Below are 25,854 nucleotides of genomic sequence, written 5' to 3'. Positions count from 1 at the left end.
ATTCTGTGTTCAACAATTACAGAGCCAGTTTATATCTCTATCCAGATTCTAACTTCCTACAGGAACTTTGGCATGTACAAGGAGGAGTCCTATGGCAAGTTCAGCGGAGCAGCAAGATCAGTGCTACGCTTCAGCTTTTCCTCTCAGGAGTAAAAGAAACAAAACTTGCATTTCAAGACCATCTCAAATACTGGGAGGGGCTGAGGGATCAGCATCTGCCATAACCACAAAATCTGAACTATTTAAATGCGTTATCAAAAGCAATTTATAAATAAAATCGCGGTAAAGACAGACGGACTGGCTCTGTGGGCAGTTTGTAATCGGTGCTTCACCTTACGGCAGGAAAACACAGATTTAACAGCAGTCCATGTACCAAAATTGGACCAATATTACTGATCAAAAGCTCTGACAGCTTAACTTAAGAGAATTCTTCCTCAAGGAAGAAGCAAAAACTATTTTCTCCAAGATAAATTTGGTTGTTTCCCAAAAAAATCCTTTAATTCCTGGGGATGAGTTCAGCTCAAACATCCCATTTCTCAAACACAAGCCTAATTGCAAAGGTGTTACACAGAGACATCCAACTCTGAAGCAGACTCCATAATAAAGGTGATTCTAAGGCATGTTTAAGTGAAAGTGAGAATCTTTGAGGCACAAACTGGAAAAGACCAGTTTTTTGGTCTTGCAAAAAAGCAATTTGTTTTAACAGATGTTACAATACGGGAACAAAAGATTAATCAGACAGCAAAAGTAGTAAGTTGCCCAGGCTTAAAATTGCTGATAGTTTTATAGTTTTAAGAAATGGTGATTCTGGGATTAAACTTTTAGGATTAGACTGGTTTCTGCCAGTAAGAAGACACATAGAAAGGCAAGGTTTATGTGAGTGTCTATGGGTCCTGATAGGGGAAGAATTTTTCCCAGTCTCCAAAGCAGTCATATGAGTACACCTATGGAATTTAACCATGGATGAAGAAACATGATAACAGAATTCTTAACCAAAATGAAGTGACACGAGTCTCATACTACTCTTTAGAAGTAGTTTTCTAGGTTTCTAGCTTTTGAAATTCTACCTGTGAGCATTAAGCCCAGAAGAAAAATGTTATACAAACATCTAAAACACATGAGTAGACCACTGAAGTTTTCCTATTGTATGCTATTCCATTTCTTCTCTCTCTCCACCCCTTAAAAATGCTCTTACTTTCATTACATAAAGGCTATTTCCTCTTTCTGATAAAACTTTTTTCTCACCACCTTCTTTCATATAGACAGCATCACCAATGGTTTTTAATATAATTTAACATTTTCATGCTGCTTACATTGTACTGTCAGCACCGTCCCACAATTCTTTTTAAAAAATAGGGATGACTGTCCAACGTGCTCTTTAGACACTTTCAAAGAAATTTAGGAGGGCATGCAAAACCCACTTTGAAACGTCACCTCATCAGGCTGGAGCTCTCAGAATAGTTTGAACAAAGTAGCAATGCCCTGATTTATGGGTGCTTCTCTCCCAAGCCATCTGCCTGGAGCAAAACAGCTGCCAGTGATGCAAGCTGGGAGAGTGGCCAACCTGGCTCACGTGCAACTAGATACCCAAGAGAGCAATTAATAAATCACAAAGCAGCACCCAATTATGCAAGCATTTCTGAATCTTGGGGCTCAGAACAGGGTTGAAGGAGCATGAGAAGGCCTGAAGGAACTCTCAGCGTTCAACTCCACTTTATGGATGCTCCAGAACCACCTGATCTTTCCTTCCTAGAAAGTTTCTTCAAAAAATATGAACCAAGATGCCAATATCTAAATTGCAGGAAATATCTTAAATAATTGCTTAAGCCCCAGGACTCACATAATGCTACTCTTCATTCAAAAAGCACGGGGTACTTATTCATGAAAAATGAGTCAATAACGATTTACACAAGTGACTATTTTACCCTACTTATCTGAGCAAATTAGAACATTATTTCTATTGTCTTCTTTCAAATATCAACGTCTGAGTTTTGTGTGTTTTGTTTAGAAAAAGAATGAATAATTTAAAATTTAATAAAGAAATCCTCTCTAGACACAAACTGAAATGCAGCCAGGGTTATTTTTTTGGCAGGTAGAAAGCAAGATTCAAGCTGAGCATATCTGAGTAAGTTTTGACAGTTGTGTCATATCAAATTAATTTTTCAATGCTCTTTTGTTCACAGCAAGTTTCACTAATTGCCAAAATATAGGAAAATTAAGGTCTACACATGTTTCAGTCTCATGGGGGCCTTCATCAGGAAGAAATCAGGCCATGTTAGAGCAGAAAAAGATTAGTCTACACTTTGTGTTTTGTCGGATTAACTGGAGGAGCTGCGTGTTATGAGATTGTCCCCAGGTTTATTAAAAAGAACACAGACTGATCCATAGGCATAATATAAAAATCAAACCAGAAATGTGATTAAACATGTAAATATGCCTTGTTTGGTAGCAGTTTTCTGTTTTGTTTCCTGACATAGCAGGGATACTTGTTTGTCAAAATGTTGTTACCTCTGTTGATACCTCTGCTTGGCACCCATCACTACAACAGGAGATAGTCTAAAATGAAGAATACAACTATACCTCTGATACAAACTCTATCCCAACATTCCTTCCCCAAGTAAGGGTATAAAGTATATTAGTTTCAAATGTAGACAAACTGAGAAGATGCCTAAATCAGCCATCTCTCTTACTTTCTCTCCCCCCTGCAAAATATATCAAATTATTCATAAAACAAAGCAATTTGTTCACACTTCTGCAAAAATCAAAAATTATTCATTATGTTCAATAAAGCAGAACATTAGAAATCATGAGATCAAACTCAATTTGGCAAATTTTGACTCCAAAAGGGTAAACATCTTGTAAGAGGTACATAACAGTCACATGCTTACTCAACCAAGCTGCTTGGTTCAACAAGACACTTTTAGAGTAGACAGGGAGCAGCTGGGGGAAGACAGAACCATAAAGAATTTCACATCTTTAGAAACCTCAGGATAACAAGGCAACAGGGAACCTCCTGCTTGATTACCTGGCACCTGCAGTGTAGTTAAAGATTTACTGACAGGAACTCTGTTCCTTGTAATTTTAGCAAATCTCTCAGAAAGGTTTCACTTCTAGTGAGAAAACTAAGAACCAAAATTCAAGACTGATGTCTCAAAATTCATGTGATGAAACATTGGATGGTAGAAGAGCAAAAGGGGACAGTCAAAAACAATACACAAAAATACTGAGTTGAAATTGAGATTGCCATGCATTCACAATGTTTGTGAGGTCTTTGTCCCACAGTAATCTCTACCTGCTAGAGCACAGACAGGAGCGTGCCATGAAATCATTAATAAGTGCAAGCCCAAAACTTAAAGGAAGTGGATATCAGTAAAATATCTACTCCTCTATCAGTTTTTTATATGATGCAACACGTTCAAAAGCTAGCTAGAAAGAGAGGACAGATGTGCAGGTAAATACAGACAGCACAGACACCATCCTGCACCTTTCTGCCTGCAAGGCAGAATCATATAAGCTTCACTTCTTTTGGAAACTGAGCTAAAATACATATTATAACACCACTATTTACTGAATAAACACACCTCTTCCTCCAAAGGCATTGTTCTTTCTGCTCTACTAACTTCTCAAAAAGGAAATATAATAGTTCAAATCTATCGGTTACATGAATCTAGAATGACAAAATTGTGAAGGACATGAAAAAGTGCCAGGCAACCTCTCCAGAGCCCTGAAGGGATGCAAAGGAGCTGTGTCACTCTCCTGCCACTGCACAGTCTCTCCATTCCCACATCACACAGAAATGCTGAGGCCATGCATTTGCCCCTCAGACTCAGATAAGGTCAATATTTATCTCTGACCTCAGCCCTGGCACAGTTTCGTTTCTTGCACCACCCTAAATTTAGCTTTGTAAGCCTCAATACAAAGTGCACTGTCAATACTTACAAATGCGTTTGTCACCTTTAAGGAGTGAAACAAAAACAATCAAAACCTTTACAAAAATATTTAGCTAGATAATAACTCCACAAACTTTTATGACACAGCATTTACCCAACTAATAACTGGCTTTAGAAAAAGCTCCTACAGGCAGCCTATTACCTCATTATTTATACAGAGAGGATAAAGCTGACAGGACAAAAATGCCTATTTGGGGCCTGCCATCTGCTTTAATAAAGTCATGGCATGAGGTTCAAGCCAAGGATTGACCACTTTTAAATCCGGGAGCCATCTGTACACACCAGCATCCTGCAAAGTGCTTCAAGGGCCTGATGGGCATCTCTAGCCAGCCACAACAGGCTGTGCACAGTTGTGAAATTTTCCGTTCCACTTCACAATACTCCTGATTTTATGGGAAGTTTAAATCCCAAAATAATCACTTTGCATAATAAGAAAAGAAAACAAAATGCATCTTTATGCAATATAAATGTGGTTTGTGTAATCTGTAAAAAGAGTAAGATTTCAGTTTTTTGTAATGTAGTCTGAGTGAGTGAGGATCAAGCTTAACTTGAAAAGTGAAACAAAAGTTACATGATTCCCACATAACAATAAGACTAAATTGTATAAAATGGCTAAAGACCTATTTCCTTCAATATATTATCCATAATAATACCAAACTCTTTTTTTCTTTTTTTTTTTTTTTTCCTTCTTTATTCCCCCTCCTCTGCTATAAGCACTTGTGTGTTTAAAGAAGTTAAAACAATGACAAAGACATTTGCAGGAAAATCAAAGTGCTACAAACCGAGGAAGGTCAAAAGTGTGACGTCAGAACTGAACTTTACTCTACAATGACAGGTTTTAAGCCTCACTATCACATTTCAACAAACTGGTTGAATATATTTTACCAGTTAATTTTCCAGTGTAATACCTGATAGTTTTTAAGAATCTACAGACCTCCAGGGTCCTCTTCAACCTCAACCACTGTGATGGGAGCACAGCAAGTCTGGACTCCCAAATGAGATCAATCAGATTTTTTAAATTTCAAGAAAATGATATTTTTTTCCCATCATCATATCACTTTGTGGAAGAAAACATACAAATGTGCTTGTATATCCATATCTAGACATGCTGAATAACTCTAGAATTGGGATAGGAGTTGATTTCTTAATTATGCTTAAATAGGAACTTTTTGACTTTTTTGCTTTTCTATATTAATTATTACATTTTGAAACAAAAAATGAGAGTATATCAATACTCACTATCAAAACACAAACCAAATGCAATGAGTAGGTATTTCCAGGGGTATTTCCAGGAAAGTAAACAGAAAAATCCTACAGGCTGATTTTTACATCATCAATTTCCCAATTTTTATTAAAATTCCAATACCTCCTGCCACCGTTCCTCTTCCTTTGTGGCACTGATTTAAAATAGTGATTTAAATGGCTTGATGGCTTATAGTTATTTGATTTACGTGGTTCACACCACGGTTTTCTCATCCTTGAATGAACCTTTCTGGAAGCAGGCTAATAAATGTCTTTCCCAAAAAAGCTCCTGAAAAACCTTCTTACTTTAAAACAATCAGGGCTCCTGATGATACCAAAGATAACACCATGGTGATTATAGTTTCATACACAACTGTTTGAATTGTTGAATTCAAACAGTGTCATTTGAAACTTCGGAAGGTCTAAGGATGCAGCCCATTTCCAAGTTACTGCTCTGACAAACCACATAAGACATCATAAATCAGATAACTCAAGAAGCTTAATGCTCTCTCTGGGCTCCTCCCAGGGCTCTGAGGCACTGGGCAGAGGATGCTAAGGCAGCTCCTGCCTTCAATCAGCTCAGGTTAACAGCACTGCTGCAGCAGGGAGAGCCAAACTCACTGAAAACCTTTTACCACAGCTCTATCATTCCATACATCATCATGGCCATTAGGGAATTCCAGAGTGCTCCAAGTTTCCAAATCTACATGGCTTTAGATTTAAATGGAGCCATGGTTTTGTGCTGAGCTGTAGCATAAAAGGCCCTGAATTTGGAAAGCAGTGAGCTCCATACTCACACAACCTGTGGAAATGTTTCAGGGGGTATGACAACATGAGGACAAAATGCTTGGATTATTCAGCACCTGAAAACTAAGGGCTGATGATCTCGTTCCTCAAGCACACCTTCAGAGATTCCTCTTTATGGCATCATTCCAGGCTGGTTATGTACAAAGACTGTCAAACACAAAATATTTGCTCAGTGAAACTACAAGATTGGTCAGTAATTACAGAAAAAGTTTATGTACTCCATCAGTCTGACACATTGCATACAGAAAAAAAAAAAAATTAAAGGAGATGACTTTGTTTGGAAGATAATCTCTATGGAGTGCCACCCACTATGCCCATTGACTGTGGTGGCTTTTGTGGCAATAATATAACCTTGTGGTCATCTTGATTTGTTAATTTTTATTCTTTTTTATTTTTTTAGGACAACCTGCACCTTCTTCCCCTGCAGACCTTAAATTCCCAAAACATTCCTTAAAATCTGAGATTCAACTGAGAAAGTGCAGAAAGAATCACATAAGCACCACCCTTTTTGGAACTTTCAGACAGGCTTTTCTTTCTCCACTCAGAGACAACTTGTGAGTTGCCTTTTATAATATTATGATAGCAAAGGCTACTTAAGTGGACAGATTGACAGATAAGAGAAAACAAAAATATTTTTCCTTTGAGAAGACACCAGTCTGCACTCGGACAATACCAAAAGCCCCTGCCAAGCAGAAACAAGTTTAGAGGTCAAAACCTAGTGCCAGTATTGCTATCTTGAACAATAATCACTGTATCCAACGAATGCCTTTGCTGCTGCATTAATATTTCTTCTGTGATGAAGAAAAAATGCAGACTGAACCTCATAGGATTGCCAGATGTCCTGTATAATTAAGAAGTTATGTTCTAGTGGCCAGATCTAAAGCCTCATGAAAAGCCTTTATGATATGGCTTTTCCTCCATTTCTGAAGTAACTGTTGTTTTTCTGAACACACAGGAATCAAGGCACCCAGAAAAAGTGGTTATTATGCAGATAAATTGTACTTTCCATGCACAGTTAATCTATGTATGCACAGTTTAGTTCTCTGACATCGTCCCAGATTTTAGCATCTAAACTCTGGCAACCCTAAGACATTGCCAAATTTCTACAGACAAAGAAAGAGTCTGTTTCAGCTCCAGATGTGATTGTGACTAAGGATCTACTTCTGACCCCCCTCCTCTCTCCCACTGACCTTGGCAAAATACTTGTAAAATGGGACTATTTATATTCATGAGTTGCCCTCTCAGAGCTGGCTCATTACTGCACCCTCAGCCCCTATACAAAACGATTACTGGGGGTAAAAGATGCAAATTTGACTTTTCTGATATTATTAACATGCAAATGTTGAATCAAATCTCTACAGGCTGGTAGGAAAGGAAAAGAAGTGAAACTGCTGAGAAATCAGCATCTCACAGAGTGAGCAGATAGAAGCTGTCATTATGAAGAGCAGAGTTTGCACTGATGAAAGCAGGAAAGGCTGTGAGATGGTTTCTCACAGTTTAAAAACTTAGAGAGGACAGTGGAGTAAATGACAGAAATTGCTTGCCACAGAAGTAGAAACAGCTTTATAACTAGATACTCATTGGACTTCATCGATTCAAACTTAAACCTTCAGAATATATATCAAATGATGAAATCTTAAAAAAATATAGATATCTCAAGAGACTTTTATCATCTTTGTAAATCTGTCAGTCACCTGTGACACTGTGAAACCAATGGATCAAATCAACAGGCTAGAAATTGCTAACTCAACCTTTAATCAAACCAGAGAAATGCTGAGATTCCTCACATTAATGTTGTAATAAATCAAATCAACCCATTTAACTTTCTTATATGTGCTATGCAAGCAGTAGTCCAAATTTTTTTGGAATATTGACAAGAAAATGCAAAGTAAACACTTGAAAGTTATGAATAAAGTAATAAAAGCCCTAAAATTAAAATGAACTTTCAAAGCAGCAGGATGAATCCCAAACTCTCAATATATATCCCTTGTAATTCTAGGAAAAGCGAATTACCAGGTTTCTCAAATGGCAGAAGCAGGGTGATAGTGCCTGACTTGAGATATGAGGATTGCTGCAGTTTCACATGGAGGTGGCTCTACCCCAGCTCTCTGGGACATTTTCCTAAGCACTAGGGCCCCTCAGACACAAACCTTAGACAATTAGTGTGGCTCGAGCTGCTGCTTCACAAATGCTCCTACAGAAGCATCTTACTCTTTTTAAAAACCAAAATAACTTCAGCTTATCACCCCTCAGAGATAATACACAGGGAATGTCTAACTGCACTGGAAATAAAAGCAAATCCACGGGCAATTACTGCAGAACAGCTGATGTACCATAAACCAACCAAGCCATGGCAACACACCCACCCACACAGCTACACGATCATGGGATAAAAGGTTAACTTAGACCATTTTAGAGTAAGGAAACAATTTAGTATTTCTTTCTATTCCACACTTTCAGTGTGACCTCATATGTTCCTTACTGTAAACCTTCCAAGCTGCGATGCAGATTAATTTTCTAATGTGTTTTTTATGATGATATTTAAAACAACATCTTCTCCAAGACAGATAAAAGCATTATGAGAAATACTTTAAAGACAAAGACAGAAAGACAATTGAAATAGATCTGTTATCAGCAATAGCAATGCTGTGTCAGGCAGAGAATCTTTGTTATTGGGTTTCTACAACCACAAAATGACCCTCTCTCACCATATTTTCAACTCTGGAACAAAACAAGGCATAGCCCTTGAAGTCTCATCAACTATAGAATTTATTGCATATCTCTCTTTACCAACACTGATTATTTTCACCAAACACATCCAGGTTGTACCTGAAAAAGACAAAAATGACTGCTGGAAAAGGAAAGGTTTTATGATAATCCTGTGCAATGGAAGAGATTTGAGGGCTTTTAGTATGGTAACATTTCAGGCAAAGCTGCAAAGCATAAATGCAGGTTTCTTAAATGCATCACATGCTTTACTGCACTTAAAACTCCAATATTTGAATTAAAATATATAAAAATCCCCTATACAGTCCAATCTAGATGGCATAAAATACATAGATACATATATATGTATATTTAATAAAGTTGTATATTATATTAGCAGCACTGACTTTGCTCTAGACACTAAAAATGTTACAGTTAATGTTTTAGAATCACAGTACCACTGCCACGTGCTGGCTGATGTGTTATTAACAAAGATTTCGATTCATGACTGACAGAACTTGTTCTGTTGCAGCAGAACAATTAATGAGCTGTCACATTCCTTTTTGGTGATGCATGTGAGTAGCTCATCATCACTTACTCCAGGAACTGGAAAGCGTTTGTCAAAATCCCATGGAGAAAATGCATCTCTGAAGTTCTCAGTCACAGAAGGTAGCCTCCAGTTTGATGCACTGATTATGTTTGGGAAACATCATGCTAATGTGTGTGTCCAAATAGAAGAAGAAACGAACACTCTCAGTGTCAGAACACCCAGACTTTGTTCTAAGGGACTTGCAGATGGGCAAATGGGACAGGAATTTTGTCTGCCTGCAAGGATTATAGCAAGTGTGAGTTGTCACACTTGAAAAAACAGAGATCAGGCCCACAGAAAGAGCAGGGTACTCTGCTGCTTGATTGTTCAGGGTACAGCCCCGAAATTGCTGACTACACTTGAAAGCTGCTCAGCTGTTTCTCTTTTCACTTCCTCTGCTTTTGGTATAGTGCCTCCCCTGATAACACCTGAATATTCACACACATTCTTACAAAGTAAGTAACAAAATGCTTGCCAAATATTGGAATACTTTACTCATCAGTACCTCAGATTAAAGAAGAAATCTTGCTAAATTTGGATGCCTAACTGAATGTTCAGTTTCTTTCACCACAACTTAGACTTCAAACACTCAGAGTAGGATTGATGGACTTCAGTTGCAGCAAGGAATGGTTCCTGTTACTGCAAAACATATCCACAGTCACAAAGCTCAAACCTAACAAATAACAAAACTGAAACACACACAGACAACTAGGAACCACTTGGGAATAACATTTCAGAGAAAGGCCAAGGATCTCACACACACAAAGAAAATTTGGTGACAAAGTCAGAATAAAATTCAGTTCTCCAATGTAATGTTTAACTCACGACCAAGTCCATCTCTTCTTTTTTTTCTGATCTCTAACTCAATTCTTTACACTTACTTGTGGTCACAGAACTGGGAACTACAGTGAGAGAACAAAACAAAATAAAACAAAACAAAAAATCTCTCATTGCTTACCATGATGTACCACAAATTTCAGTATTTGGAGGGAAAAGGGGGACAGAAGAGGTGTGTGGAATTACATATTTAGAAGTGGCAAAATAATAGGCAATTTTATTTCCAGCATTATTTAATTTTTTTCATCTTTCAGAAACACAGCCTATTTTAACTTTTTTTATTGCAATTTCCTAATTGTTCTCAAGGCACACCAAAACTCTCAAATTCCACCATTTGTCATCACACTGATGGAGTGACAAGCCAACAGATTTGTCCCATTGGAGAAGGGAATGGCAGAAGTCAGGTTAGGGCTTCTTTTTCAGATGAGTATTGGAGAGCACCGAGAGCCTTTCTCAGAGGGAGATGGTGTCATCCAGGTTCCTGATGTTCCTCAACAGGCTCAAATATAAGATTTTATAGCCTCATCCATTCAGCATTAACCCAGACCCACCCCATCCCTCCTTATTCCAGTTTCATTCTTCAGGTATCTCCAGGTATGTTTACTTCCCGAGCCTCTCACCAAAACCTCCTTGTCTAGCATGTCAATCTCATTACTCCAGACATAAAATTATCCCACCCTCATTCAAGCTCAAACCACCATTTGAGACTCCTCTCCTTCAATCCCAACTTCTTCCCCTCTGCTTGCCAAAACTTTGGACTTATTTTCTTCTCCACACCCACATCCCGTTCTTATCCCTACTGCAATCAAATCAGGCAAGACAAGGCAAGGGAGAGACAAAGCACAGAGGAAACTGTTCAGTTCTGGGGCACAGCCCAAGCTCAGAGAAGAAACTGCAGGCCAAGTCCACTTCAGATCAGATCATACACATTGTGATTAAGTCCCCAGGTACTCTGTTATAAAGATAAAAGGAAATGGATCATATGCAAAAAACCCCCCACATTTTAAAAAACAGAGCTGAGAGCAGAATTTCAGAAAGACAACACCCCACACATCCTTGCCATAAAGGCCATTTCTCTTCAACTTCCAGTCTTGTCCTACAACAGAAGACTCTGAGATAGTATTCAAACCAATGAAGGAAAAAGAAAGAAATAAAAAGGTAAGTTTAGCCTGTGTCAATTTAGTAGTTTTCCGTTTGGAAAAGGGAGGCAAAGACAAATTAGATTGTAATTTAGAAATCAATTTACTAATCAATTTTGGCTAGACAGGCTTAACAGAAGCTTGACTTCACTTCAGAATCCTTTATCTAACCCAACAAATGTGATCTCCTATGTGCAGAGCTAAAAAACAAACCATACAAACATTTACTCAAGTACATCAATGTTCAGCCCAGGTTTTACATTTCCGTGATCCATGGCATTATGTAAAAATGAGCTTTACAAGCTTGTGTTTTGAGTTGTTCAAGAGGGACTCCATGCATTCCTACTAACAAAATGCATAAAGTGAAAGCAACTCCTGTACCTACTGTATATCCTGTAATTCTTGCCCCTGTTTTTGGCATTCCAATCAAACCACATTCTTCCAGCTCCTCAAATTCCTGATAACTGGTAATTCAGGTGACAAAGTGGAAGGTGCACAATCTTTTAGAAATCCAAGCAGACCCTAGCAGATGGATCTTCATTATCTACAAACTTGCACTTCCTTCAAAAAATTCTCACAAGCTTGTTTGATGCAAGACTTAGAAAAGCAGTGTTGACTCTGCCCCAAAACATCTTTCTCTGAAGTGAGTCATTTAACATTTGTTATGATTTCTACCAATTTCCCTGCTATGAAAGTCGTAATTATTGGCCAACAGCTCTTTAGAGCTTTCTTGGAAACTTTCATTAAATTACTTGCATTGGCCAACTTGCAGTCAACAGGGACCTAATCAAATTTAAGTAAAAAGCTGAACATTACATTCATAAGTTTGGGTGGTTTTTCCTCAAGTGTCTTGAGAACCTTGGACTTGCATTATCTGGATCTGAGAGTTTGCTGCTCTTCTGCTGGCAAATGTATTTTGCAACACTTAAATTTGACTTAAAGCCTCTGAAACATTGCCTGTAAGCTTCCAGCATAGGCATTTTCTCCAGATTCACCCACCATAAACTTCTTCAAAAAGAATATTTTCTTTACCTGCTCTGGCCTCATCTTGTGTGGATGGTTCCTTCTGTTTCTGCCAGCCTGCTAGTCCTATAGGCACTCCAGGAGGCTCCAAGTTTCTAATAGTATTTGTACAAATACTATTGTACATTAATATTAATTTTTAAATACATTTTCTACAAGTTGATTGCCAGATTATTTTTGATCTGCCTTGAACTATTACATTTATTTTGTCTCTTCTTAATACAATTATTTTAAGAATACTTACTTTTTCCTATGAGCCCTTTTTAGCATCCTCTTTAATCATGGCATTTGTCTTTTTATCTTTACATCTTGTTCTGATAAATGGCATGCATCTGCCTCAAGTTTCCAGTGTGATGTCTTGGAATAGTCCAGATCTTGCCTGCAGGGATTCTACTTCATTTACTTTCCCCTTTTATTTTAAAAGTGTTTCTGAGCCCAGATGTAACAGATATTTTGCCTTCCACTGCTCCAACATGAATTCTGAATGATCATTGACACTACAGTCATTACTATCAGAGAAATGTTCTCTGATCACTGTTTTGAAGGAGATCCTAAATATATTCCTCAGGAAGAAGCTATCAGTTGTGTTTCCTTTCCTGGTTGGCTGCTCCAATAAACAATCATTGATGTTACCTAAACATGTCATCCGAGCACCCCACCTTCATGCAAAATCTGCACAATCTACATAAATACATGTTTAATTCATGTAGTCTTAGAATTTTTAAGGTACCACAAAATGCAAGACCTCAGAGGGGAGAAAAATCTTCAGTTAAAATTAATATTGATATTACCTCCAACTCATTCAACCTCCAACATTTTATAATTATCTGGATTCTTGAGACTTGTGAGATTTTCGCTATTCTTAATTCAACATGAAAGCCAACTTGTAAAAAATGGCAAATAGGCACTTTTGTGTGTTCAGAGTCTGAACAACTGAGTTTTGTTCAGACTCAAACTATGCTAGAGTGTTATTTCTTCCCATAATATCACACTTAATTTCTAACTTTCTGAATAAAGCCTGCTGGTATAAAGGACTATCCAACTTTTTAAATCCTGCAACAGGAATCTAGTGTACTACTGATGCAATGAGGAACTGTTACAGACCTCAGAACCATATTTTTCTGTTGCAGTGTTTAGTAATGATCTCTTAGTGGTCCAGTCCATCAAACAGCTGCTTCAACCCTTATAATAATGAAGATATTAACAAGAATCAAAAAATCTGTTTGAATTTTTTGATGAAAAGCCCCAAAGAGATGTCAGTAACCCCTTCTGCTGGAGGAGAATGACACCTAGCAAGGACCTTTGTTTGTGTGGCAAGGTTTTGTGGCAAGCAGGGGGGCCACAGGGGTGGTTTCTGTGAAAAGCTGCATGTGTGCAGTTTATTCATTCTATATTACATACCCTGTAGTGAGGGACAAGAATCATATGGTCTCACTTCTTTCTCCACTTTAAGAGATGCAAGTTTCTGATAGTTCTATATGGGACATTTAAAGGAAGGCACAGATTTATGCTGCTCAGCAAAATATACTTCAAAGCTCATTCTATCATGACTTCCTTCAGCAACCTTAAAGAGCAGCATCCAAAATCAACAGAAGTTTCAAACCAGGATAGGGATAAGAGAACTAAATTAAAAACATCCACAAGAGGTTTAATTTTGAAGAATTCAGTGACTGACATTAAAGGTAACTAGCACTGCAGTCAGAGGGCATTGCAACACAAAGTTAAAGCATATGAACGAACATTTTCCTCCAAAATTCACAAGATTTAATCAAAATGCTGAGGTAAACATCAGAGCAACTAGAAGTTTGTGCTGTGTTATCAGAAGTATTCAGGTTTCAATGACATTTAAAGGCACAATGTGACTTGAACACACAGTTGCTGTGACTGCTGTGCTACAGAACGAGAAAATGTTATAGGCACCTTAAATGCCTCTTTCAGAACTCTAAACATTTATTCTGTTCCCACCACCTTCTAAAATACAGATTTAATATGTGCTGGTAAGTTTACACTACCACAATGAGCTAACAGACTGTTCCAGGTCCTGGTAATAGAAATAAGTCTTGATTTTTGCAAGTTTAATTCCATGAACAGAAAGATGGGATATGTAATGAAACGTGGCCTATTTCTACAGTGACAGGAGAGTTATGAGCAGTCATCAAAGGTACTGAGATGTTTCCAGCTCGTTCATAAAGCTAGCAGGAGCAGGCTAGAAAACTAGAGAACTATAAGCTAAAAAGCTCAGGCAGTGCTAGCTCAGTAGCCACTGAGTGGCTGGAGTTCAACATTGACTCAATACTTAAATATTTGCTCAGCTCCTTTCCCAGGATTCACAGCCTGAGAAGAATTATGTGCTACTGCAAACATGCCCTCAGCAGTACCTGCACGAGTTAGCTGTGTCTACACAAAACTTCACACCAACAGGTACAGTCTTCTAGGATAATTCTGCTTGGAAGGAACCTCAAGGGGTCACAGAGTCGTGGTGTGTCAATAGCCGATGTTTTCTATGAAAGAATAAACGTTATCCCGTGTCCCCGTCTCACCTTGGAGCAGTTGCCAATTTTAATTCCCTTGTGATAAGTTCCATTTCAAGCCTCATTTCTCTCAGGGTTAGAACTCCAAATGTTAATGAGCAGTTAAGCTCTTACACCAGGGGTGGAATTCCCTTTGCAACTGCTGTTACCCAAAGTAGGATGACAACCACTGGTTATCCCAAATAGTTCAGGATGTACACAACTCGGAACACAACCAATAATTTTTGGCCAAGATGAACAGTCGGTTTCTGGAATAAGGCAATGAGGCAAAGCTACCAAGAGCAGAGAGAGAATAACTAATATTTCAGAAAATATGCTGTGAATCCACTCTAGAAACACCACATAAAACTTCTGGATCCAAAAAAGAAGACAGCAAAAGGAAATCACAAAATAAAGCCTACATGTCCAGATTGCCCTCAAAGACTACACCGGGCATTAACACACTGAGCTGAAACAAATTCTTTCAGCCATATCTAGCTTAGGTACAAACCTTTCCCTATTTTTGGCAGCCATATGTGATCTATCCCTCACAGAAGTGTTTATTCTGGGATACAGAGAAAAACAAAATCATCTTCAGTGCTTGTGTACAAATATATTTGATTTGTAACTTTATAAATGCACGCTATTAGCCAACTTTTCTGTTAATTGTCCAACACACGCTAACCAAACCCAAGGTGTATCTGTGGGGGTCTCCTAGCCTTTCAAGGTGTTTCTGAAGACAAAGGCTTTATAGCTGCCCATCCTTATACCTGGAATAAAAGCAAAAGTCATATGAAATCTAGGAAGAAGACATTTACAGGATCCAAGAACAAATATGTATTTTCCTAATCTTCGTACAAACAAAAATAAAGTCTCACTGATAGCCAATTATCAGTGGGAGATTATTTCATTTCCAGCATCTCATACTAACATACACATCTTCCCAAATGATTCTATTTCTTTATAATAAAAATCCAGCAAATAAGTCATCAAGAAGTTATAAAGAGTCAGCATGGGTATTCTTGCAAATCTAGAGACAAATACTTCTCAGTCTGTCTATTATAAATCTACAAAGAGCAGGTTATGGATTGGAGCCCAGTTACAGTTTCACAAATTAACAGAACATACAGGATGGTAACTAAGAAATCTGAGACCAGAATGGTTGTTATAGGCTGTACTGCAATTAAGAAATATAATAAAAGCCTGTTGCTTTGTCTCAATTTAAAATAATTACAATTAAGTCACAGGTGTTTTGAAAACTTAATTTTACTATTTTATGCCCTTAATTCAAGAAGAGGTTACAGTAACTGTCTAAACTGTTTAACAAATTAAAGAGCTTCATTTAAAAAAAAATCATTATAGAATTTAAATTTGTTTTGTACAGTATCCCAGAGCGACATTTTGAAATTGGAGTGTTAAAAGATCACAAGTCATAAAAAATGAACAAGGCACCAGTGACCTTCTCTGTCTACAGACCTGTATTTTGGGATCTGCTGCAACTGCTTTTTGAACTCAGTGACAATGAAAGAATAACTTTTTGAATAATCCATTTCATCACAAAATCTTCAAAAATTTGCTGTCTGTGAACAAGAGCAGAACAAATGCTTGCAAAAACTCAGACTGTATGTCTAAGGTGCACCCATTTCTCTGGAATTATGTAAAGACAGTTGAGGTAATTCCAACTGATCTCACAACACCAAATCAACAACATTCCCCTGCAAAATGAAACCAATGTAACAGCATGGTATCTGTGGGTGGATTTTTCTGCTCTTCTTTTGTCTCCAGGGGTTTTCCACAAGAATATCTGCTATCATTGGGCAGAACTTTGAGTTGCATCAGCCTGCAATAAAAAAATCCTAATGGCAAATAGTTGCCAACCTTCAGGAAACAGAAAACCTGTGTATTACTGCAATAATTATACTCCAAATATATATAAATAAATAAATATAACATATTATTACTGCAATAATTATACTCCAAATATAAAATCTCATAAGTTTTGCAGTGTCAAGAGGGCTTCTGAAGCACCTTAAAGCAATTTCTAAATCGGTTATTACCATTGCTAGCTGTCATGCACGTTACTACAGTGAACTCGTGATTGTTGCAAGTTCTGCCCAAGGACCTGGTCAGCAGAAAGTTAAACACATTTAGAGCACTTTTTTACAGCACAAGAGCCAGATTCCACTAGCATGAGCTAGAAACAAGCCAGCCCAAACCAGAAAGGGACAGTTGTTCCCCAGCAGGTAGGAAGTAACCTGCTTTATCAAAGGATGCAAAGAGTTCAAATAAGTTCAAGGCAAAACTGGACAAAGGAGGAAAGGTCCATACATTGAAAAGGAGACTGAACATCACTCACAACTAAAGAACTAAACCACATCAGAAAGTCCCCCGAGCTGAAAACAGGTGAAAGCTGGGAGAGTGTAGGAAGGTGCTGTGGGAGAAAAGAAAGAAGAGTGTCATACGTGATCATATTTTTATCCTTCCATTGGCTTCTGATTACAGCTACTTTCTTTTCCCCCATGACCTTTAATGCACTTAATTGCACATTAGCCCTTGCAATGGACGGGAAGATGATAAGCAGCAACTTGTGATTATAGTTTTTATTGATTTTTCCCTTGGTGTGCTGCTTCTAGAGACACTGCAGTAGCAGGCAGATGCATTGGACAGACAGAAAAAGTTCTAATACACCCTTTGGCCTCAAAAGTCTGTTTAATATGACATCTTCAAGTCAAGGATGTAGAAGATATTTAACTGTTATGAACAGATGTTAAACTTGACCTTATACAAGGATCAGAGATTAGAGACAGAATATTAAGATAAATGAACTCTTAGTCTGAGGTATTTTTATGTTTTAATACTAATGAAAATCACAAGTAACTTCACCATTTGTTTAAGAGCAGTTTACTGAATCAAATGTCTTTTTCTAAGTCTGCCCTTGATATTGAAAGCTGAAAAAATATCTTGTAGTAAGAATGTGGTTAAAGGGAGTAGAGAACCTACGCTGTGAGGAGAGGCTGGGGGAGCTGGGCTCATCCAGGCTGGAGAATCAATGGATTTTTGGCTTTGGGGACAAAAGTTCTGCTAGTGTCTACCAGGAGGCCATCACAACAACAAAGCCAGGCTGTACTCTGTGGTGCAGAGAGTGAAGTTGTGAGGCAATGCTGAAACAAGGAGCTCAGTCTAGAGGCCAAGGAAAAAATGTCTCACTATGAGGGCACACAAGCAGGGAGACGAGGTGCAGCAGAATGCCCAGAGAAGCTGTGCAGTCTCCAGTCATGGAGGTCCCCAAGGCAAGAGGATAGCACAATATAACAGTACAGGACAAGTAAAAGATGGATGGGGACTTCAAGATGGGCAGGACTATCACCACAGACATATTCAAACCAGACCTTTTTTAGCCTGACCTTTTCACCTTTATGCTTGCTAATATTCTGTGTCCCACAGGCACTTTTTTATTATTATTATTTTAATCTGATTTAAGTTTATTTGGAGCACTTGCTCTTGGCTTTTATTTACTTCTGAAAGTTGCTGCTTCTATTCTTCCTTTTATTCTACCTGAAGAGGAGATTCTATGCTTATTGTTTTTCTTCCTGCCCTGTTATACCATTCAGTACTACTACTACAAAAACACTTTTTGGCCTAGCATCACTGCAATCCCACTACTTTAATAAAAATATTTTCAGACAAAGAGTTTTTGCTGCAGGTAATTTTGATTCATTGTGGGTGTGCTGCAAGTATATTCAAGTACAAAAAAAATCCAGAAAGGTATTTTAGCCAGCTCCACTCCAACTCTATTTGACACAAAGGCATGCAGTAAAATATTCCAAGAGTATCATTCCAGTTTTTCCAAACGTATAGACTGTGGCCAAAAATCTCTAAGTAAATATGTTTCACTTAAACTGGAAATTGTAAGCCTGCTTTCATTTCTAACAGCTCTGTTTCTAACCTCGAGATCAGGTATGTGAAAGCTTCACACTATGACACACTCTCCTTTTAAATTCTCACTCTAACTGTGCTGCAGAAAAGAAGGAAAGCAGCTGCCCCTTTAAAGCAATAGCAAAGAGAATATATACCCCTCCTTATCACCCCCTGCAAACCAGATACTGTGGCATATGCAACAGGAGATACAAGGGCTAATCAAAATAAAATACATTAAAAAAAAAAAAAAAAAAAAAAAAAGGGGGGAGCAAGGCATTGCAAACAGTACGTATGCTTATTTAAAGCAGTAATCTCTTTGGTCTAATCTAGTTACATACTTTCGTCTTTTCTAAGAGTCTGCCCACAGCAGATAAACACACAAACCTTCTTGTGCTGCACCAACTGACGTCAGCAGTCGCTTAGGAACCGCGTTTGGTGCAAAAGTGGTAGTACCGAAACTATGTTTACAATTGAAAAAGAATGAAGTCTGCAGGGCTCACCAGAGCTCTGGGAAAAGGAGATACAAATTTATAAATGTAAACTGCAAAAGAGCTCCTTGAAAAACTCACAGGGCTTTCAGAGACGTTTTATCTGCTCAAATATCTTTTGGTGAATACCTAGAGCAATAGATTTATTTTTTATATTTGCAATGGTTTTCACACTGCCCAGAAAAAAAAAAAAAAAATAGTAGTTGTCATTTTTTTCAGTTTGGAATGTAAGCTTTGAGCTTCTTTGACTTCTGTATAATCTCTAAATGAAAATTCAAATCCAGTAACAACTTTATTGGGTAACTGTTTACAGGGACTGTTGTTCCCACAGCAAGAAGACAAAAGATGTCACAAAACAGCCTATACCAATAGAAATAATCATCCCATCACTATTTTCTAAGTAGTCAGCTGTTTAGGAAGTCTAGTATTTAAGGAACTCAGAAGTGCTGTATTTTAAATAGCTCAGTAGAAAAAATATTTAGATCACCCTGAAGAATAAACAACATAAAATTACACAGATGCAAAGATCCAATCTTTACAATTACAGAATTTTAATTTTGAATAAATATGTGTGAAAACTCTATGAACAGGCTTACTTATTAATCCAGTGTCATTTACAAGTAGCCTGATACCTTCCATTCTGTAACAACATTCTACAAAGTTTCTAATCACTTCTGAAAATCTATTGAATAAAGGAAAAAAAATTTGCATCCTCTATACAAGTTTAAAAAATGGCATTTACAGTGCTAGATACAAATATGATACCTCTAGTAAAGCACCCTCCAGCTCCAGTCCATGGAAATGAAGCAGTTTTCTCATCAGAGCTGGGCCTAATAGGAATGTACTGTAATGTTAGACATCATAACAGAGGGAGTCTGTATCCTGTGTGCTCACATTCCTCCTGCTGGCTCTGAGAAAACATGAAGGAAGAAGCTAAAACTTGAGTGGCCAAAAAAAGGACACTGCAGAGAGGAACACGGAATAATCTGAGTCAATATCACAAAACCCAGAATGCTTATTTTCATATTCTTTTGATAGATATCCAATCTGAAACCCCACATTCAACAGTCCCTCTCAACCCCTGAACTGTAATTATTTACTCAGACCTGAGAGCTCCAATAAAGAAAATAAAAACTAAACAAAAAAAACCCAAACAAAAACAAAGCAAAACAAAAAAAAATGCACAGAAAGAGAACACAGTCTGCCTAATATATATCATTACCATAAATTTAGGAAGGCTAAGTGGAATATATGTTATATCAAATGGAAGTGATCAAAACCAGGGACATTCCCCCTTCACTTCTCCAAAAAATAAACCCCACCATCCATATACAAAGTGGAAAAACTATAGAAAAGGCAGTAAACAGGGGTCAACCTCTCTTTTTAAATAGTTCCTGGCATGCAAAGAGTTTTACCAACTCTCTAAAACCAAGGTAAGCAAAAGGAGCAAGTAAAACCAACTTGATCTGAAGTAGATAATGACTGATTTTATTCATCTCAGTATTTTTTGGTATTCTATCAGGAACAGGAGAAAGCTCTGATCCCAATTTAGGGGTGATTCCAACGTACCCCTAAAGAATATTGTCTCTGGATAAAGCCCAGAGGTAATTTGGACCAAGAATATATCATTATGATCCCAAACTGAAACATTTTAACACCATCCAAAGGTCTAAGTAGTTTAACTGGAAGTGAAGCAGAAAGATCTAAAGAAAAAAAACAGCTCTGCTAAACTCAGGAATACCTTATTGATTCAGATACAGTTCTGAAATTGCCTCAGCTTGCTTTCTGATTTATATGCCTGTACCTGGGCTCTAAAGTCAACTTTTCCAGAATTCTGAATTTACTTCCCATCACACCTCTCATCATGAGAGCTGAAAATGGCATTGCCATTGCCACCCTTGGAAAACAAAGCATCGCTTTTCTGCTGCTGTGTCTGGAACCAATCAAGGTGCTGAAGGGAACAACTTGCTGTTCAAACTGTCCTTTGAGAATTTTGAGGGGCTAGAGCACAGTTCCAACCTTGCTTCCATGGACAGTGGCAGCAGGAGATTCTGTTCCCCCAAGTCCCACTGCTGGGAAACCTCCCAAATAGAGACTTTCAGAAGCCACCTGGATAATCTTTTCAATATGACTTGGGATAGGAAGGAAAGAGCGAGAAACAAATGTCCAGTTGTTGCCAAAAAATGCAGCCTGTGCACTAAGCACACACTACACAAAATTCTAGTCAGAATTATGCTCCCACAATGGCAGCTTTGTGACCCACAAAGAGGTAAGACTTACTGGAGGAATTATTTTGTTGTTCTAATAACTGGTCTTGGAAATGGCTGAGTTTTAAGTACGTGTCTTTTCCCCTTCTTCACCCTCTCCTTTGTAAATGTTAGCTAGTTAATTTTAAAACAAACAAAAACATCACCTCACTGCCTAAACAGATGACACATGCCTATGAGCAATGTAATAAACTATAAACAAAAAAAAGTCTTATCTGCAAGCAGAATGTGAACTTGGAGTTACAATGAGAAACATTCTTCACAAGCACATAAGTTCCATGTCTTAATGTGGGGCAAAAATAACTCTGAGCATCAGAAAAGATTGAGGAATTTGAGTGATAATCAGTGTTAATACATCTTCATGTTTTCTGGTCATTTAGTGAAAAGAAGGTTTATGGAAACTCATCTTTTGCTTGAAAAGCAAACTTCTTTGCTTCCTCCTTTTACCTGCTGTCCATTTCGCTACTCAGGGCTCCACAAGAATAGACTGTGACCTATCCTCTAATTTCTGAATAGGTACAACACAAAATAAAATACCAGTGGGACAACTTTCTCTCACATCCCAGCAGCAGCAGTGAACCATGGAAGATCAAAACTTGTTCAAGCTCATCCTCCAAAGAAGGGCCATTGCCATTTCTATCCAGTAGCCTACTGCACTGAAAAAGTTGTAGTCTCTGCAACAAAGGCACAGAGCACAAAAAAAATAAAAAATAGCCAAAAAATAAGTCAACATTTCATTTATATTGGTGCTGTCATTGCTTGACAGCTCATTTCCATAACTGGTAAAGACTGAGGAGCAACAAATTAAGTCCTTAAAACATAAAAGGAAATACACTGTCATGTTTCACTACATAAAAGAGCATCTTCCCAAAATTTGAATAAACATCTCAGCTAGGAGTACTGGGACAATAAACACTCTTTCAGTGAAAGGGTAAGTGCCCCTGTGAGGACCACAGATGATGAAATCTTTAGAAGTTTTGTCTTATGACTGGATTACCTGGCAACTTGGAACCGGGTGTTTATCCTCTGTCAAATTTCACTGAAATAAGGAACGATTTCAAAGATTCTAAGGATGAATACTTCAGGCTGACAAAGGTGAGGCTGTTCAGCCTGGATAAGACAAGGCTGCATGAAGACCTCATAGCAACTTTCCAGTACCTGAAAGGGACCTACAGGAAAGCCAGGGAAGGACTCCACCAGGCACTGTAGTGACAGGACAGCGGAAAATGGCTTCAACGCGAGAGAGAGCAGGTCTAGATTAGATATTTGGAAGAAATTCTTTACTGTGAGGGTGATGAGGCACTGGAACAGGTTGCCCAGAGAAGCTGGAAGCGTTCAAGGCCACACTGGATGGGGCCCTGAGCAGCCTGGTCCAGTGGAAGGCGTCCCTGCCCATGGCAGGCAGGTGGAACTAAAACATTAAGGTCCCTTCCAAACCCAAACCCTTTTATGATTTTATGAATGACTGCATGACAGAGAGGTATTTGAATTAAACTACAATGCATGCACACATACACTATGTGTTGATATATACATTTGTTTACATTTACATTAAGGTCTTGATTAAATAGAGGGCTATATCCCAAATAAATTACCCTAGAGAAGTATATCCAAAACGAAGGTCAGAACAGCTACTTCAGAGACAACCTGGGAAACAAACATCTGTGGTAAGGGAACAAAAATTCTTTACCAAGTCCAGATGCAATGATGGAATCATAGAATTTTTAAGGTTGGGAAAGAACTTTAAGATCATCAAGTCCAACTAGGTTTAGCACTACCACCATGTTCACCATTAAACCATGTCCTCAAGTAGCCTACCCACAGGTTTTTGAACACTTCCAGGGATGATGACTACACTGCTCCCCTGGGCAGCCTGTTCCAAAGCTTTACAACCCTGCCCATGAAAATATTTTTCCTAATGTCCAATCTAAACCTTTCCTGGGGCAACTTGTGGCCATCTCCTCTCATTGCTGGCTGCCAGAAGAAGAGATGGAGCCCCACCTGGCTACCATGTCCTTTTAGGCAGATACAGAGTGGTCCTGAGCCTCCTTTTCTCCAGGCTGAACACCCCCAGCTCCCTCAGCTGCTCCTCACAGGACTTGTGCTCCAGACCCTTCCCCAGCTCTGTTCCCTTCTCTGGACTCGCTCCAGCCCCTCAATGTCCTTCCTAAGGGGCCCAGAGCTGGGCACAGCACTCCAGGTGTGGCCTCACCAGTGCCCAGCACAGGGGACAATCCCTGCCCTGGCCCTGCTGGCCACACTATTGATGATGCAGGCCAGCCCTTGGCTGCCTTGGCCACCTGGGCACTGCTGGCTGATGTCCAGCTGCTGTCAGAAGCATCCCCAGCTCCTTTTCTGACAGACACTTCTCCAGACACTCTTCCCCCAGCCTGTAGTGCTGCAGGGGGTTGTTGTGACCCGACAGGACAATGTCTTATATTGGAATTTAACAGGAAAATAAAGTAGGAAATAGGAAATTATTTCTTCAAGACTTTTTGTCTTGTATCATAAATTTTATGGCAATATATTTATGATTTAGCTTCTTGAAAGAACCAGTGCAAGTTCAGAACTAAAGATTCAATCTTGAAAGATGTTCAGAGGAAACTTAAGAGCTCCCAAAAACAAGTCGGTTAAGACTAGAAAAAGCTACCTATAAAAGAAGTGCTGAATAAAACAGTTCAATTAATTTCCCTTCAATTAAAAAAAAATCTATATTGGTGGTTGAAAACACTGATGCAGAAAACTTCAGGTTTCCTAACCCCACAAGACTGAGTCACATTACTATGCTTAAACAATGTTGACTCCCACTTTCACACTGAAACCGTTTTAATTAATTGCCTCAGGCCACAGAAAATAAGCAACTCCTTTGCAAACTAGAAAATGCAGTTTCTCAGTGTGTATAAATGGTTACTAAAGTGATTATAACTGCTTAAAGAAAGACATTCTGTACAGTTCACATCTGTTATCAAACTAGTAAGAATACTAAGCAGCATGGTTTAAATGTCAAAATGCAAAAGCTGTTATTTCATTTCAATAATTTTTGATTATATTTTTGACATTTGCAATTTTAATAACATAAAAAGTTGTGTAGCTCTCTTGAAGTTCAAGAGACCTCACTGAAATGCAGTGAGAATATACAGGGAACTTTACAATATTTAAGCATCAAAATGGTTCAGTCATTAAACAAACAGATCTGAAAATGGGGTGGGGAAGGCAGGCATCTTCTGTGAATGTTGGACATTCTAATTTTATTTTTTTTCTTTTACAAAATTTTTAAATTTTGGGGCATAATGAGATTTTTTCTAAATCAAGCTTCAAAGTAAATGTTCTAACAATCATTACCAAGTAACCAGCAGAGCAGAATGCAGCAATTCTTCAGTCAAATAAAACAAATCAAGCTACACAAAGAACTTAAAGAAGCTGTAGAATGAACGGCATTAATTATCATGTCAGTATTCTTAATTTGCATGTGGAAAATTTGAAACATTTTGAATACTTAGTTGAAATTTTCTGACAAAATATTACCTTCTGAAAGTATTGTCTTTAAGCATTTTGTCAAAATATGAATCCTTTACAAGTATTCCAAGACAGACTAAAACTCTTCTTTACATAATGAAACCTTAAAATACAAATCTATGATAGCTTTTCTTTAGAATTTTAACAAAGCAAATAAATCTGTAGTCTTATCATGAATCAAGCTATATATTAAACACCAAAGCAAACACTTAAGGTATTCTGAAACAATTTCTGTTTGGTGCTTGTTTCTGATCAATAGATAAAAGATTTACTTCTCCTCAACGCACACAGGGCTGTAACCAAGCTAATTAATTACTCAAAATCTGCACACAGGACACTTGCATTGAGAATCAAGCCTGTAATATATAAGAAAGACAGATTTTTGACTGGAGGCTGCCAGACACTGAGGTTTAAAAAATAAAGCAGGGAAATCAGATTACAATTGCCTGGTCTGGCCTGGGGTTTTATCCCTGATGGCACTGAGCATTTACAGGAAACATTGGCTAAATTCACAGGGCATTCAGCTTTTGATAGTTTGTCAGCCACAACAAGGAGATTTGGCAAAATATTTAAAGCCTTGTGGGCTACTTTTCCAAATATTTAATTTATCAGAAAGATTAATGGCAGAATGGAATTCAGCATAAAATATCCACCCATGCCCACCCAATCTCCTGAGCAGATTTCACAGTACAGTGTGCCATTAGCAGCATTACATACAGCTGGTTTAGGGCCACCTCAAAGAGGAGCCACTGTGCCCCTTTCCTTGAGACATTATAGGGTCATTTATAGATCTTTACAGTCATTATCGTGGATGACTGATGCCAAACTGCCTCAGTCAGTGAATAATTCTGCTCAACTATTT

General features: G+C 38.1%; 1 protein-coding gene and 1 pseudogene across 2 annotated transcripts in view; both read right to left on the bottom strand.

The window, feature by feature from the left end:
- The window catches only part of PDE3B (phosphodiesterase 3B), an 81,313-nt gene that overhangs the window by 35,290 nt on the left and 20,169 nt on the right, over window positions 1–25,854 (bottom strand). The gene's annotated exons all lie outside the window — the stretch shown is intronic.
- Window positions 17,419–17,598, bottom strand: LOC147652401 (U2 spliceosomal RNA; annotated as a pseudogene).

Source organism: Cyanistes caeruleus, chromosome 6, assembly GCF_971803275.1.
Source record: "Cyanistes caeruleus chromosome 6, bCyaCae1.hap1.1, whole genome shotgun sequence".
Taxonomy (NCBI): Eukaryota; Metazoa; Chordata; class Aves; order Passeriformes; family Paridae; genus Cyanistes; species Cyanistes caeruleus.
The sequence above is the reverse complement of the archived record's forward strand: the minus strand, read 5'-3'. Positions and strand labels throughout refer to the sequence as shown.